An 18,987-nucleotide genomic window follows, 5' to 3' on the forward strand; every position below is an offset into this window, starting at 1 on the left:
GAAGAAGAAACGAAGATGGCGAAGAGATGGATATGTCATAATCAAGTAAATCATTGGGAAAAATGGCAGACGCAGAGGAAGAAATCTGTGGAATTTGCTTGAAGGCCTTCAAAGAAACGAAACGCCATAAAGTCTACAATCTCGATTGTAAGCATTCCTTTCATATTAAATGTATAAAGAAATGGATTCGAGAGTATGGTAAAAAGAAATGCCCGACCTGTCGGACTCGTATCAGCCAGGATGATATGCTGTATTTTACCAGCGGAACATTGCAAATGGAACATTTAAGAATAGATTCGGATGAAGAGGAAGAGGAGGAAGAACCAGAGGTGGAAGAACCGCCAAGGCAACGACGAAGACGAAGACCCGAAGAAGAATTAGTCGATCTGGGAGGCCATGGTCTCATTTTTTCAGGGCCTAGTACCAGTCAGACGAGACCCAGAAGACAGAGAAGAGAAGATTTAGTGGGAGATTATGCTTATATGGATACACCTAGACAAAGTTCACCTACCTCAGATGATGAAGAACGGGAAGTCAACCCTTATTTTGGTCGACCGAATGCATTTTGGAGAGAAATGAGACGACAAAGACGAAGTAGAAGGAATTAGATGATTCTTAAAATAAAAATAAATACAGTACGCAAAAATGGAAAAGTAAGACTCACGACTGGTGTATAATATTTTGTTATCAACAGATCCATCTCCTATACATTGTTATATCAACAGATCTATTTCCAAATGGAAAAGTAAAACCGACCGACTGTTGAAAAATATTTCTCAAAAAAATTTGATAGTAAAAAAAAAAATAAAAAAATAAAAAAAAAAAAAAAACTTTTTGTTAATTTTTATCATGTCTTTTAGACATGATAAAAATTAACTGTACCTTCTTTTTTATTTTGAATGATGTCACCTTTTCTAAAAATAGATTTCTAAGAATGAATCATGCTTTTCTTGGAAATTTATACTTAGAAACATGTCTAGACAACATGTTGACATCATTCCAAACAAAAAGGAGGGTAGAGTTAATTTTTATCATGTCTAAGACATGATAAAAATTAACAAAATTTTTTTTTTTTTTTTTTTTTTTTTTTTAATATCACATTAGATTTTTTTGAGAAATATTTTCCACCAGTCGGTCGGTTTTACTTTCTTTTTTTTGGAGATGTTGATAACGATATATAAGTCGATATATAAGTTTCACTCACTGGGTTCTGATTCATTCGTTTTCGCCTTTGCTTTCACGAGATATCGAGACCACTTCAGCATTTCGAAGGAAGCTCCTTTGATGTTATACTGTTTCTTCAATCGTCGCTTTAGATTAAATAAATACTGGTAATGATTTTTTCCAAATAGTTTGGATGGAGGAGCATTGAAAAGAAACTGGAATAACTTTATCTGATTTGGATCCTTATAGACTTCTAAAGATTTAGACGCAAACGCTTTTCGTTTCTCTGGATCATCGTTTAGATAGCCCAAGATGTGAATCATCCTCAATTCCGTTTCTAACAGTAATAAGACTATCAGCGACAGTTCATCTGTTTCATAATTGGAGAGACAGTGATTACGGATGTGATTCATCTGCTCTGCTGTAAAAAGTTGGTGTTTTCGACGACGAGGTTTCTTGACCACCACCTCATCTGCAGAAGGTAAGAACCATTTTCGTCGAATAGCATTTAAAGCGTTTGAAATATATTTCGCGGAACGTTGTTTTTGATCGATAAGATATTGGTGATATTCTTGAAGTGTTTCGGTATGATTTAGATCTTTATGCATTTGTAAACACCAAGTTTCATATTGATTTTCATAAATAGAGTAGACTAATTTACTAGTTTTTGAGGGAGACATGATGCTTCTTTTATTTTTGGTATAATGAAGAACTCTTACTTATTTATAATTTTTTTAATAGGTTTTTGAATCAAAAAAAAATATTTATAATAAGAAGAAGAAACAGTAGAAACAAAATAGCCGAATGTTGTCCAATTTGCTTAGACGAACTCATTGCCGAAGATGTAGAAACCATTTCTACTTTAACGTGCCAACATCAGTTCCACACGAAATGTATTGACATTTGGAGAGAAAAAGCATTGACGTGTCCTGTCTGCCGAGAACCGTTTGAAGATGCCCTGCAGAAATTAATTTCTATGTTTCTCCCTTTGCGACGTTCTTTTTTATATGATGTAATTTACGATTATGAAAACCGCATCAGGTTTTCAGACGATGAGGCTGATTTAGATGATTTACTCATGTATGAATTATTGGGACCTTGGGAAACTTCTGAGGAGGAAGAGGAGAAGGAAACAGAATCAATCGAACCTGAGGAAGAAAACCAGAGTGAGGAAACTAATTGAGACTGGAAAAAAGAATCGAGACCATAGATGGGCTTGAGTAAATTAGCCGATGACGGATGTAGGGATTGGACTCGAACCGATGGAATGGATTGGGACTGATATTCATCCCATTTCTTTAATCCCATCCGAAGATTTAAAGCCAATGACTTTTTCATATATTCGGAAAGAAGGAATCGCCAGGTTTTGGGACGATACTTTCCAACAATCTCGAGAGCGTTTAACATGCTGAGATAGCATTCTTGAGCTGTCCGACACAGTTTCAAATGAAAGACAACATCCATTTCATTCTCGACTTGCTTCCACCATCTCCCAGTTTGATATTTCCTTGGGTACAGCACTTCATTGTGTGGATATATTTCAGCCTCATCTTCGATCCACGGTTTCATGGTACTGGAAGGAAGGTCGTAGGGATCGCCTAAATGATAATTCAGTAACTGACAATTAGATAAATTGAGATGAAGATGGCTCGTGAAAACAATGAGACGATCGGCATAGGCTGGTTTGACCACCGAGTCTCCAAAATTCGGTTCGATCCAGATGAGAAGATCGCAATGCGTGCCGTCGCATTCGTAAGACGGATCTAACCCGCTGACGAACCAATCGTTGGAATCGTCGAGAAGAATATGGACCGTTTTATGATGTCGAACAAAAAGGGTTTCCAAATGATAGGATAAGAGGGAAGGATGCCTTCCTAAATTACCTAATACAACGGTCACGGGTGCGTCTTGACATTTCTTGAAAAGATCTTGAATGGAACCCATGCTGGTTGTTCCGCATACTTGATTCCCGAGACGAGTCAGAAAAGATCCCATGCTTCTTTATTTTTTTAACGCAGCTCGCATATATTCTTGATCTTTCTGGAATTCCGATTCAGGATAAGGTGGCTTTTGAAGACTGGCATTCACTTCATTATGAAATTGAAACCAGACGTGGGCAAAGTGTTCGCCTAAAAACCGTTCTTTATACGTTTTGGGTTTGGATAAGTAATGATACACACAAATCCCGCATCGGAGAGTTCGATATAAAGATTCTGTCACAAAGTCTCTCCAAAGAGTTTTCGCGAGACGAATATCCTCGTCCTGCTCGTCCTGAATTGAAAACGCTTCGGCCATCCAATGTAAAAGCCGCCAGTAATAAGGACCAAAGACCAACGTGTTGTGGTAATTGATGTGATGAAAATAATCTTCGGCTGAAAAAGGTTGTGGGGATACGGAAATGCCGATCCGGGTCATCAAGTCTCGAATCGCCTGACTTTTCCCCTGGAGTAATTCAATCACCGCTTCGTCTAAAAAGAAAAAGTATTCGCTCTTCCATCGAATACGGTACAGGAGCGTTAAGACGCAGTACGTAGTCAATTTAAAGAGTTGAATCCAACTGTATTCGCCTACCCAAGCTCCAGGTCGTAGAAACGTCCGTCCCCATTTATCTTGGTTCATTAAATTGGCCATGAATAATAAATAGGTGACGACGACTTCATCTAATCGTTGTTGGGGCTCTTCTTCTCGGAAAGCGGTCGTAAAGTGGGTGACGTCAATACCCGGAGGAGGTGAAGAAGAAGGGGTTTTGAAGTGTAAAAGTTCATGAATTTTATGAGCCACGAACGGTGAAACACGAGCCTGGCTTTCTTGGAGTTCGTTCGAAACGATCGGTTCATCTTCTAAATAAGTTCATTTTAAACGTTTAAAGGTTTGAGCATCCATTCTCTTTACTTAAACCACCATTGACGAAAACGGCAATACCAATCTCCCACGTCTTTATTTTGCACCAAACTGCCGAGCAATTCCCCGAAAGTTGTAAAAATCGTCAGCTTGCGAATGTATCCAAAAGCCAGAAAGAGAAAAATGAGTCCGTTGATGAGGAGGAAAAGGAGAAAGAACCAGCTTTGTGTTAAAATGAGACAAAACAGGATCACGAAGGACGTATACGCTCCAGCGACTAAAAGCGTTCCTAATGTTAAGGAATCCATTTGTTTTGTTTTCTTCTTCTTCTCTATTCTTGACCTAATGTCTCGTAATAAAGGGTCCGATACGTAATATTCTGGTAAGCATTATAAACGGGATGGTGGATAAAGAGAAATAATAAAATCCATAAGAGGATCGATACCATATTTTTGTTTTCTTTGTTCTGAGTCAGAAGAGAAGAGATAATAATAAAGTAACTCATATTAATTAAAAAAAATGGTTCGAAGGGATAAATCCAAATCTGATAAAGCGGAACGAAAATTGCTTCGAATGGAAGCAGCTCCTCCTAATCATGTAGGAGACCCAGTCGTTGACAACCCCCTTAACAATCACCCTCCAAGCAATCCATCTAACCATCCTCCTCCAATCCATGACAATCCTCCTAATAATGATAATGTAGGCAATATTCCCATGGACGTGGATGAGGAAATAATTCGTCGGCATAGGCGAGATCTCCTCAATTACGAAGAATACTACCCCGATCGAATGAAATCAGATAAGCGCTATGCCAAATTGGCTGACGGAAATGAGATTTATGCTAAGAATCGACAAGGAGATGAATTTTATATGCTGGATCCCGATGGAAATATTGTGTTTGCAAAACAAATCTCTCCCATCACCGGTAAAATAACCCCTGTCTATGCCGTCGATCATCTGAACCGTTCTATTTTACCCGTCGACGCCCAAAACCGTCCCGTGTATGGATTTGATAGTGATGGGGAACCCATGTTTCCCATGGAAAACGGAAAAATGGTGTATCTGTTCTACGGAGGAAAAGAATGGTATCCGGAAAATCCTCAGACCAAAGAACAAATCTATGCTTTAGACGAGCACCATCGACCCTATTTTGCCAAAGACGAGCATCAAAAGCCTTACTATGCTCGAAAACTCGATGTCAATCAATTCCCTATCGAATATGCCCCTCTCGATTCCAACGGTCAACGGATCTATATTCCCTTAGAGAACAATAAATTCCAATACCCGTTTAATCTCGTCACAAAACGACCGCTGTTTGAACTCTCTCCGGATCAGGACGAAATGTATTTCCGAAACAATACGCTAGGCGAATATTATCCCGTCAACGAATTCAACGATGAAATTTACGCTCGAGATCGTTTGCACAATGAAATGCCGGCTAGGAACATCGATGGAACCCCTTATTACGCTAAGAGAGCGAGTGGGGACGAATACTATCCCAAGCAACTCAACGGTCTCGAAACGTATATTCGAATTGGAAATAGGGACGAACCGGCCTTAGATGCTTTAGGAGGAGGCATTTATGAGAAAGATGAAAACTTGGACGAATATTATCCGAGAATTTACCATGACGACAATGACGAATAAAGCAAAACGATTACCAAAGGATCTTCGATGGCAAAAGATGAGTATTATGCAGTCGACAATCTTGGAAATCAGCGATATAGAAAGGATCGAAGGGAATTTGAAACATATATTACCACTGACGATCCCAGTCTACTGTATGCCCTAGACAAATATAAAGTTCCCCATTATGCTAAAAAACCCGTGTATATCGGTGGAGAAAAAAAAATTGAGGAGTATTATGGAAAAATCAATAACTTGCCCGTTTTTCTAAAGTACCAGGGTCGAGAAATTTATGCCAAAGAGCATTCCGGGGCCGAGATGTATCCCAAAGATTTGTTTGGGAACGACATGATTGCTCGAGATGCCGACGGGCGGTATTATTATGCTAAAGATGAGACAGGAAATGAAAAATATCCCTTGTTGGCCGACGATACGGAACACAAGCCCGAATACATGTCTTACGCCCTCGATAAAAACGGTATTCCGTTCTATCCTATTAATTCTCAGGGTAAACCCATCTATCCTAAAAATGCTACAGGCGATGAATTTTATCAAATCCTTCACCCTTTCACTCAGCAAGTCATCTTTGGAAGAGATACCGATCAGAACCAAGTGTATGCGCGGAAAGCGGATGGAGGCGAAATTTACCCGGATAGCGGTCAATTCGCCATGACGAGGTTGAAAGAATTCTTTTATGCTCATGATAAGAACGGGGTCATTATTTACCCGGTCGATCAACACGGCAACGAACGATATTTAGTGACGGACAAAGGATCGTACGATCAATTGATGAAAGATCCGGCCGTGAAACGATACGCCAAAGATGCAGACAATAATGAAATCTATCCGGAAATTATTCATGCCGATAAGCGCATTACCCAAAAACCTTTAGGAAACCGGTACGCTCAAAATAAATTGGGTGAATATTACTACCCGGTCGATCGATATAATAACGAGTACATTGTCCAGTTCAAGAAAGTGAGTGAGGAACAAATCTTTGCGAGTGGATACCCCATCACGTGTGATCAAATCATCATTGTTCCCAATTTAAATGACAAGCCCTGGACGCCTGCGTTTATACGAGACCCTAGAATTGAACCCGAAAATTTGATAGGCTACTTGTACCGATCGCATTCGAAACCGATGGATTATTTGACCAATTTGAGATCTAAACGCGCTTCTCGACACGGGTTCCAACCCTATAAAGTTATATATAATAACTCGGAGGGTAAAGTGGTCGAGAAAGTGGAAAGCGGTCTTCCAGGACAAGAAGATCCAGGTGGAAGAGGAAGAGAAAAAGAAGAAAAGAAAGAAGAAAATATATGCCAACCCGATACAGTCTGACGAAAATAATCATGAATCCACCACCAACTGGACAAAAATCATTCTTTCTATGATAGGTATCTTGGTCATACTTGCGTTCCTAATCTGCATTAATATACTGTTTAAAAACTAAAGTCGTGAGAGAAAGAAAAATATCTGAAACAATCCATTCTTAAAAAGATTGGGATGTCTTTTCAATCCAGTCGGTTGGAAAAAAATTTTCAGAGCTGAAAGAAAAAAAAAAAAAAAAAAAAAAAAAAATTTTGTTACTTTTTATCATGTCTTCTAAGACATGATAAAAATTAACTATCTACTCTTTTTGTCTAGGAATGATGTCTCACCCTTTCGAAAATTAGACCATGACTCACCCTTTCTAAAAATAAAATTCCAAGAAATAAATGAGTCATGGTGTATTTTTAGAAACATGGTGAGACATCATTGAAAACAAAAGGGGTTAGTTAATTTTTATCATGTCTTCTAGACATGATAAAAATTAACAAAAAGTTTTTTTTTTTTTTTTTTTTTTTTTTTTTTTTTTTCATTACAGAATTTTTTCTTAGCTCTGAGAAATTTTTTCCAGCCGACTGGATTCACAAGTCATCACCATTTTTTTTAGGAATGAACTCTTCCTTATCTATTTAAGCATTTCGAGTTTCGCTTCAAATGTGTACGTGCTGTTGAAGAGGAACCCACCTAGATCCTAGTTGACTCATTCATGGGGAAGGAAAAAAAAAAGTATTCTATAACGTGTTGGATAATGTTGGAGGTAAGTCTCTTTCTTTTTCATTTTTTTCTAAAGATTTATGAATGACAAACGGAAAGGTTTCTTTCTTGTACTCTTGAAGGCGATGAAAATAAAACAAAGCTTCTTGGAAAGCACAATATTTGGTCCGACCTATATGTTTCGGACAAAACGATGAATATTCATAGTTCATTGGTATGGGCGCGGTATGAAACGCCTCCTTGTTCTTGGAGACGAAATTGAAATAAATATAACGGGCCAGTATCTGGTACAAAACATTAATTTTCCAATAATGAGGGCAGTAAATGTTTTTATATCCTGCCGTTAGAGCTACGAGAAACGGTTTTAATTGATCGTACGGCAAATGACCCTCATTCCATGAAACGCCATGCGTTATATCCGCTAACGGTAAATGAACACTCGATACACTTTGTTTGGCGGAATAGGATAATTCAGACCACGGTATGGGTGGTTCCACGTAGATAATGCCTTGGGAACGATCATGGGTGATATAAGCCACTTCTTTAATAATATAGTCGGAAAAGTCATCATTATAAGAAAGATTGATTTCTTTGGCGAGAGGATCACCATTCAATTCGAAACCTTCGAAATTGAGAACGATATAGGATTCCATGTTTTATTTTTATCGGTCATCTTGCTTCAGGAGAACATTGAATCTAAAATCCTCTACGGTTATCACATGAAAATCTCTCAATTTGCCTTTTAGATAGGTGGCTCCAACTAAGTGGATGGATTGAGTTCCATATTTTTTCTTTAATTGTTGGAAACAAATCCGCTCTGATACTTGTACTGCAATAGGTCCTAGACGTATCTTATCCTTGCGAGTGAACAGAGTTATATATTCTATACCCACTCGATGTTGACGAAACTTTTGTAGAAATTGTATTAAGGACCAAGATTGAAGACCCAAGGTCGATTTTAAATCTCTTTCCAAATTAAACGTGGCAGTATGGGAAATAAGAACAATATATCGAAAGGAGGGACCTATTTGTCGATTGAACCGTTCGGTGATTCGCCATGGAAGAAAGGTTGAATGATTCATTTTTTTTTTCAATTTAATTTAATTTTTTTTTCTTCTTCTTCGGTTCGAAGGATTAAACAAGCATGGCAGAGTATTACGATATTTCTGTTTTGAAAACTATTCAATTACCGATTGATCGACTCATCCGATTCGTGATTGGGCAAAATCCTCAACTTGAAAACTATCAAGCGACGTACCGGTTTCTGAATTTATTTTTTGAGATTACGCCTCGACTCGTTCGAGATTTTCAATCACAGGCCGTTGCTCATATCCGTCACGTGTTAGATAATATGTCGCAATATGGACACCTATATCTTTTAATCGATCAGCAGCCCCTGTTTAATGCCCTGGAATGGAATGATGAAGAATTTATTTTATCGAATGAAGAAGTCTTAGACCCTATTCGCAAAATGGCCAGTCAGTTTTTTCCTAAAGATTCTGCTCATTACCATATCACTTGCATCTATCTCTTATATTTTTACGCACTACTCGCGAATCCGAAATATACTTGGATCACAATGGATTATTTAATGCACGGCAATAAATATCATCAATATTTATTAGCTAAACATGCTCACGAAGAAAAGTAAAAATAAAATCATTAGACGAGAAATTTATTTTTGAAAAGATAAAGCAATATAATGGAATTTTATCCGAATCGATATGGTAGCGAATATTACAAATATCGAAAAAAAGATCCAGTCTTTGTGAAAAGTGAATATGGTCATGAAAGGTATGCCATTCACTCCCAAAAGGGGGAAATCTATCCCGACAAAGGTGATCCTTTCGCTAAAACTCGAGACGGCCTTCCATATTATGCCAAAGATCGGAAAGGAAAGGAAAAATATCCTCTACAACGTAAAAAATCCCTCGTTATTCAAATTCAAAACGAATTCGTTCTGGCCAAATACGCGGACGGAAAAGAACGATACCCGGTGGATTTCCGAGGGAACGAATATTATTTAGTGAAAAATGAAGAACCTTACGTCCTGAAAGATGCCCAAGGTGAAATCTACTTTGCTAAAACATGTAGTGGAAAAGTCCTCATTCCCTGGAATTATTTTGAACAGTACAAGTATCTTCTCTCAGAACATTATAAACGCACATGCGATGCTGCAGGAAACTGCGTTTATCAATCCACGGTACCCGTTGAAGAAATTCTTAAAAAGTTGTTTCCATGCCTCTGTTTGTGCTTAGCTGAAATACCTACAATGGCTTTTATTCTAGCAGCTACGTTAATGTCAATACCAGGACTGTAAGAACAACGTTCTTATATATAGTCAGTGAGAAGAGAAAGAATGACTCGAAGCTGGCTGAGAAAAAATTCTATTAAAAAAAAAAAAAACTTTTTGTTAATTTTTATCATGTCTTTAGACATAATAAAAATTAACTCTACCCCCCTTTTTTCTTTTTGTTGTGAATGATGTCTCACCCTTTCTAAAACTAGATTTCTAAACAAAAGAATGAGTCATATCGTTCTTGGAAATTTATTTTAGAAACATGTTGACACCTGATTCAAACCAAAATAGGGGTGAGGGGTGGTAAAGTTAATTTTTATCATGTCTAAAGACATGATAAAAATTAACAAAAAGTTTTTTTTTTTTTTTTTTTTTTTTTTTTTTTTAATCTTTAGAATTTTTTCTCAGCTGTTAAGAAATTTTTCCAACCCGACTCGATCGACCGGACATCACCATGTTTTAAGAATGGACTCTCACTTATATATTTCAGCATTGCGAGTTTCACTTCACATGATTCTGTGTTTTTGAAGAAGAAACATCTTGAAATCTGGCTTTCTTCAGTCAACTTTTGTTTTTTCCAAGTCATTACACAATGAAATGTTGGGAACCTACCTCATGCATATGTAAAAAGGTTAGTAATTCTTGTCTTTTTTCAGATTTTTGATGATAACATTATCGTAATAAATAACTTGTCTTTTATGCTGAGGCAGATCAATGGGTTCATCGTCCACTTTTAAATGTTTCGTGGTTGAGTGTTCTCCCTCTTCGTCGTCATGCTTTCGTTTGAGAGACGAATTCAATTCGGCATTTTCAAACTAAAGGGGTTCTACTATATCCAAAGAAGAGGAAATATTATTTTCGGCTGAAAAGGAACTGAAATCCATTTCGGTCCGTTTCAAATGTCCAAATTCATCATTGAAACGCATAATGAGTTCCGTTTCGTGGATGGAGGTGTCGCGCATCGTTTTCAAAAATTGTCGAATGGCCGATTTCAGTTCGTTAAAGGTCGTAACAGAACCGGGAATGATTTGTACATCGGCATACTATTTGAATTGTGTAAAAATATCGGTCGAAGATAAAAATTCTTTTTTGAATTCTACTAATATTTCAGGTTCGGAACGGTAACGGATCATGCCGTCCTCCATGTTAATATTGTGGGCCAGATGCAGATAAATCATTAAAAAGAAACCTTTATAGGAATCTTCGACGATAGAATCTTTGGTTTCGAGTAAATATTGATCCTGCATCACTTGTTCTGAGGTGAGGGATGGAGCATTTTTCGTAAACACGGCGTCAAAAGGAATTGCTACCACGCGATCATTAAATGCCTCTGTGGCCGTACACACTGGGAACGTATTGGTAGAAGCCATGAGTTTGGCACTGGGAATCGCTCCTACATTTTGCTCGTACAAATTCCGAAAACTGGTGGTCGAATTACCCGTGATTTCTTTCACGAGGTTTTCGTTTAATTTTCCCGACATTTCTTCAACAGTCACTACCCGACAACAAAATAACGAAGAGGCCAGTTCGGGTTGGGCTGATAGTCCTTGACCACTCGTCGTTTGTAAATTGACGGCTCGAATACCATGACTATAGCCTCCAAAGACCTTCGAAATCATTTGAAAGAATTTACTTTTTCCATTGCGCGTGTTGCCTTTCAAAATAAAAAATTTGCGACCGTAATTGGTCGCAATGAGAAGACTGGCCAGGACATCTAAAAGGTACATGAACAAATCGTATTCGAAACACGTATATTTACACATGTGCACATAAAAATGAAGCATTCTTTGAATGAGCGGGTTGGTTTCTAGTTTGTCATGAAACTCGCGCACTTTTTCCCGCAGCGTATCCAGTAAATCGTCCGTGAGGTCGAGAAAACAGCTTTTCAGGTATTGTAGAAAAAATTTCCGGTCGGTTAATAAACGATAGATGGCTATCAAATCCGGATCGTGACGAAATTGTATCAACTCGTGTCGACTAAAATTGATGCCCAGACGTCGATCCGATAGGTAAAATTCCGGAACCGTCCCTCCTACATGACCCGTCAAGAGATTCAGAACCCCATCGTGGGTTCGAATATGCCATTTATGTCGATCCATTTGAATGATTTTACGATCAATGTTGGTTCGACTCAGAATGGACGAGACCACATAATTAATGTTGACCTGTTTCATAATGTCTGTGAAAGGACACATGTTTTTAGTTTTATCGGCAAACTGATTCCGAGCATAGGCCTGAATGGAGGACCAGATGGCATTCATCAGGTTTAGAATTTCTATCTGGTGGGGCACTTCTTGCCAGTACTCGTGGATATTATTCCACATATAGCGTTGAGGTTTCTTGCAGGAATTGTGCATGGTAATGACGAGAATCGGAAAATATCGCTCTTGAATTCGATGAATTTGTTCCACGAGCTGATCTCCAGACACCGAATATAAAATAATGCCTTTCATGGTTTTGATAATAGCTTCCAGTTTATCTTTAAATTTGTAAATTTTAGGATTGAGATTCGAACCACAAAAGAGGATCGTGTCGAGAGTAAAATCTTGGGAAATGATATCTATAATTTTACTGTTGATTTTTTCTACAGAATCTATGAGTTCGTGAGATTCTAATATCGTACGCAAATGGGATGCGAGTGTATGGGAGGACATTCGTAAATGTTGACACAAGGCACAAAAGACAGGTAAAAAATAGTAACCTTGATTGTACTGCATAATCGTACGAAGGGGATTGGGATCGGAATGCAAACTAGGATTGTCTAACTTGAGAGCTTGATTCACCGCCTGGAATACATCGTTTTCGATGACGATAGAATTTTGACTTTCCCGGTACCATCGTTTCAGAGCCCGGTTATTCGATTCAAAGTCTGAAATCACAAACCCGTTAAACTTGATAAAGTAAAACGTTTTTAACCAATGATGACCTTCGGTTCCAAAATCCTTCCCTTTGTAAATATACATCGGGGTTTTTAGTTTATACACAAACGTAGCCACTTTTTCATCGTCGGGTCCAGCTTCCTCATCTTTGCTAATAAGCGTGGGATACGATACTCGATACAAAGGATCGTACAGTGTCACCACAGGCATCATATATTCATAAAGTTGTTTTTGAATATCCATTGGCTGGAGGTGGAGCAGTTTACGAAAAAAGGAATTGGTATTATCCTTGCGACGTTTAAATTTTGATTGAATGCCTAACAATCGCATGCTGAAAGCATTGGGATTGGTCAAATCTAAACGCCAGGTGGTTTGTTCGTCTACATAAATAATCAACATGGGTTCGTATTTATTCGTATAGGGCTTGGAGGAATTTACAAGCGTCGCATTCGCTAAAACGTCCAACTGGAAAATAAATTCAGATGTTTCGTGATAGAACCGGGGTTGAAGTTGGCTGCAAAATTGAATATGATCATCATGAGCGATCGAGATTTCCGGCAAATGGACATGAATACCACCTCCTGGACGAACAGCCACAATAAAAGTAAAATGCTTAAGGGATAAAAAGTAAAATTTTAAGGTTGAGAGAATAACAGAATCTACATAATCGTAGAGCATAGATGAAGGAAGGGATGCATCGCATTCGGTTTTAATATCAATATCTAGGATAAGGGAATGATGGGTCGTCGAGCAAAGATCCATCGTTAAAAAAAGATTTTCGGCAGACGTTCGAGTATAAAATCGAGAAAATTGTGCGTAGTCTTTTCGGTTACAGTAAAAGATTCCTCCCGACATCTGGTAGAAAATGTAAGCATCGTTGGGCGCATCTCCAACCGAATTAATCCTTGTTAAATAATGGAGGCTCTGCGACATGATTATATATCTTTAACTTGATTAATATTTCTTAAAAAAATACAAGCAATGCTTTGTAAGTAAATATCCTATAAAATCTCCACGTGCTCCTCTAAAGAATAAATAAACTGAGCACTTTTACCTTCATAAAGTCTGTTCCTATATACTGTTGAATTCACGGCACAGAATGATTTAGAGTGAAATTCGTTTCGCACATCTTAAATAGATAAACCAGAGTTCTTTCTAGCCAGAACTCAGAAAAAAATTCTAAAGTAGATAAAAAAAAAAAAAAAAAAAATTTGTTAATTTTTATCATGTCTTTAGACATGATAAAAATTAACTACCTTCCCCTTTTGTCTGGGAATGTTGTCTCACACTTTCGGAAAATAGAACATGACTCATCCTTTCTAAAAATAGAACTCCAATAAAAGAATGGGTCAAGGTATATTTTTTAGAGAGTGAGACATCCTTCCCTGACAAAAAGAGGGGACAGTTAATTTTTATCATGTCTAAAAGACATGATAAAAATTAACAAAATTTTTTTTTTTTTTTTTTTTTTTTTTTTTTTTTTTTTTTTTTTAATATACATTTCAGATTATCTGAGAAATTTTTCCCAGCCAGCTTTTACTTTTCTAGACATAAACGTCCTTGTTTATGTCCTTGAATGACGTCATCTCTCATGTATATATAAAGCGTGTAAGTTGGCTCTGTAGACTTATTCCTTTCGAGGAAGAAGGCGAGATAAAGTAAGCTCTGTCATGAATAATGAAAAGTACTACAATGTCTCGGATTATGTGGAAGCGTATGGAAATGTTTATAGACAATATTATTTTATAGCTGTTCGTTTCAAACTACCCATCTTCCATGTCGATACTTTGAAACATTTTAGCCCGGGTCTCGTTCGAGCACCTTGCATTCTCGTGGTCAGTGAAAATCGACTCATTTTCCAAGGAGAAAATTTAGACAAAGACTATCCGTTTCCTCATGGGTCTTTAGTCTTTTGCGTGCATGGAACAAAAGAGGATCCTCGTTGGATTAACGTCTCTAGAGATACGACCGATCAGTTTTTACAAAGTTTATTTCCCTCTCGAGATTTTATCAAGGTCTCCTATGAAAATAATACCTTATTTGTTTGTTCGACCATCAATCCGTTTTCCTTGTTCTGGAAAGTACTTCCTCGCAATATGGCTTTTCGCGCCTTAAGCGATCTGACGATGACCTACATAAAAAGAGAACCTTTCCAGTTAGAGCATTGCATGCGCCTCCGATTTTTCAAACGAAATACGCACGTCTGGAAATCGTGGTCCAACTGGTATCACTATTTACATTCCATGCTCATCCTCCACTTCATACATTTAACGGGACAAGCTGCGAGTGCTCAATTGGCTGCCAAACTTCATAAATTGTTTAAACGCTCCCTTCCACCTTACCTGCATACGGATTCTATTCCATCGGACTTTTATACTTGTGAAATTACTTTTGACGACACGAAATTAACCGGTGTTTGGTTTGTCGTTTTGAATATGTCTTTAGTGATGTATGTTTCGCCCATGATTGCGTCATTCCATCATGAAACGTTCCTCGACGTGAATCGTGAACAATGTAATTATTGGCTACCGTTTTACCGAAATAATGAATTATAGACCCGAGAAGGATTTAAAATATACGTTTCCCACTTTAGAAAGAATCGTCGCTACTTGAAAGAAGTCATGATTTGGTTATCGTCCCGCTCCGAAGAAAAATATCAATATATGTTGCTCGATTTGAACAAAGTAGCCTACCTTTTAATGATTTAAAAAAAAGCAAAAAGAAAAGAATGTTACGAGAACTGGTTCGATGTCTTATTCAATACCAGTCCGACCCCACTTTTATATCTTTAAATGTCGTTGATGGTCTCAAACAAAATCTTCGAGACGACGTGATCGATGCTTTTCTCCTGAGTCGACCTTTACTCCATCTCTATCCTCAACTGTATAAAAAGAGTTCGAGCATCATCGATTTCTTGTTTCGCATTTCGGGCTTGCATTTGGAAGAGATTGTTCCGATGGAATCGCAGGACCTGGAAAACAAAATCGCTTCTTTGGAAACTCAATTGGAGGCAGATCGGAAAGCTTTTGAGAAACAAATCGAGACGCTCCAACAAGAGCACAGGAACGAAATGCGTTATTTTCTAGCGGAAAAAGAACAATATGTGAATACCGCTCGATTCGGAAAAGAGCATTCAGTCATGGATTTGCAACGACAATTGGAACGCCTTACATGGGAGAAAGAAACCCTGCAGACTGAGTTGGAGCAGCTGAAACGGAATCACGAAACCTTACAAACTCAGTGGGAGCAATTGAAACGAGATCACGAAACCTTACAGACACAAATTCGAACGCATGAGTCTGAAAAAATACAATGGCAGAGGCAAATAGTAGAACAACAACAACAACAACAACAACAATTGAATAATAATAATAATAATAATAATATCGAGTTTCCAAACCGTTTGATGAACGAATGGCAAATGCTCCACCAACGCTACGAAACGGGACTTGAAGAATGGATGCAACGAACGGAAAGTTTAATCCGCCCTTTGCAAATGGCTTTACAAGAAACGATCGAGCAACTGAAACTTCCTCCTTCTTCTACGACTACGGTCATTGAAACTTTACCGCTCGAATCGCCTCCTTCTCAGCAGCTCATGATCGAGTCGTCGCGATCTAAATTAGAGCAATTACAAGAAACCCTCGACCAGTTTTTAACATCATATCAATCGGAACAAAAACAGCACGTCCAGCAATTGAACGAGGAACTGAAAGGACAATTGACCCTTTGTCAAAACGAAAAACGGATGTTGGAAAAGCAGTTGGAGCAGGGTCAGAAAGAACGAACCGACCTCCTGCAAAAATGGAAAATCGAGTCCGAAACACATTTCCAGGAAGGTATTCAACGCGTTCTTGACACGCTGCAAAAGAAAAATCCTCATATCGAGACGATTCTTCGAGACGAAATGGCTAAACAAATGAAGGAGTTCCACGAAACGCAGTTTATGACGTTTTTACAGACGATCCTTCCCCCCTCATTTTGGAAACCTTTAGGTGCGAACCAAGATTGGAAAACGTTTTTCTTCCAGCAAATTCAAACGTATATCCAGTATTTACAAAATTGGCAAACCCAGCTTTTGAACCAATTAACACTTCTCGGGAATGCTTTAAATCAATCGCTAACGCCCGACAATTTAGCTCATACCATTCTTCACAGTCTCCCTTCTTCCTCTAAAAGCATGATGGAAGACACGACCCTCTTGCAACGATTGCACGATCTTCAACAATCGATTGAGAACCAGAACGAAGCGAAGGAGGTCCTACAACAAATCCAAGCTCAACTCCATCGGGATCGTAGCCAAGAACATAAAAAATTACAGCAAAGTCTAGAACATGAAAAACGGCAACGCGTCGCTTTGGAAAAGAAACTGGAGGTCCTGAAAACGAATTTGGTAACTCTGATACGGACTAAATGGAATGCGTATTTTGGGGCCACGGATTACGATCAGATTCTCGCGGAACTCGAAAAAGTATTCCAATTCAAAGAAAATCTAGAGAGGACCCTCGAAACGCAATTGGCGCAACTGAAAGGTCATTTTCCCGAAATACCGGTCGTTCAATTCGATAATTTGGCGTCGAGCATGATCGAATGGGCTCGACAGGTCGAGAATCGCAACGATTGTGAAGTCGAGCTCCGTAAAACCAAAGAACAACTTTTCGAATTGAAACAGAAACTCGATCAAGTCGAAAGTAATTATACGAAATGTAATGAGTACCTTCTCTACGCCAAAACGAAATTAACCACGTTCCTAAAAACGATCCTTCAGAATGACCCTAGTGATCAGAGGGAAGATTGGCCGCAAGCTGTTGTCCATCAACTCCAAAACGTGATTCACGAGCATCGACAATTTCAAGATCTCGTTTATAAACAAATTGTCACCCTTCGAGCCCAGTTTCCGAACATACCGGATCCCATTGAAGAATTGGCGAATTCGGTGATTTTATATTTCGAGCAGGAACGAGACCTATATCGACGGCAGTTGGAGGAACGTCCTCACATTACCGAAGTGAAAGAACCCACTACTGTACCGGCCATTACGTATCCTACGGATCAAGTGGAGGAATTACAGCGGGAAGTGAAAGATTTACAAAACCAACTGGAAGTGTCTCGGTCTCGAAACCAAACTTTAGAAAACCAACTGGCAAAAGCTCTCGTAGCTCCGCAGGATGTAGAAATGTCCGATACTTCGAAATATAAACGAAAGCACGTATCGACGGTCGACGAAGACTATGTAAGAGGTCTGTCATTGGATTTACAAGAGACCAAACACGCTTTAGATTGATGTCTGGACGAAAAAGCCCACTTGCAAAAGGAATTGGAACACATTAAAACCGAACTAACCCCTTCTCCCTCCGTATCGTCCGATTTCAAAATGCTCAGCGACCTGTTTTATCAATTATACGTGTCCTATTTTCGATTACGATTTGATGTTGTGTACGGAAAAACCGTTTTTTCGTCGGAGGAATATATTAGATCCGTGCTGAATAAATTGGATTTCGTGGATCGAAGCATTCGATCCAATATGACTGTGAAAGAATGGACCGATGTTTTATTGCAATACATCAAATGGGACGTACAAACTCTGACAGGAGGGTTAGATTGGCAGGGGTCGCATACAGCCTACATTAAAGATGAATTCTTAACCTATTGCATGAATCAAACGATTGAAATCATTGACCGGTACGCGAAAGAATTGAGGAAACAGACCGAGATGTTTAGAAGTCCATAAAATAATAATAAAGGGGAACTATGGAATATTCAGAGTTAATCGATCGTATTCTTGCGCACCCGATTTTAAAAGCGGGGATTGACGAAATCGTTGAAAATAACCCGAGAACGTTAAACCTCGTGAGCCGGGAATGGAAAAATATATTAGCCAACAATCCTCAGTTTCAAGAGTTTCAAGCTAAAGCGATCCCGTTCCAGCATCCCGTAGAAAAAGGTTATATTCAGATTGAAAATATTAAAGATTTCAATCATCATTATAATATTCTCGTAGCGGGGTATTGGGTTCTCTGTGCTACTAATTATAAGAGGAATCTGAATGCCCATTCTTTCATATGTAAACTCTGTCCTCCTCTGGTGGACATTACCAAAGCCGTGGCTGCCGATCATTCCCAAATGCTGATT

This window comes from Stegodyphus dumicola, chromosome 7, assembly GCF_044657685.1.
Source record: "Stegodyphus dumicola isolate Sdum_Otavi_A_Nest chromosome 7, ASM4465768v1".
In the NCBI taxonomy this organism is placed as follows: Eukaryota; Metazoa; Arthropoda; class Arachnida; order Araneae; family Eresidae; genus Stegodyphus; species Stegodyphus dumicola.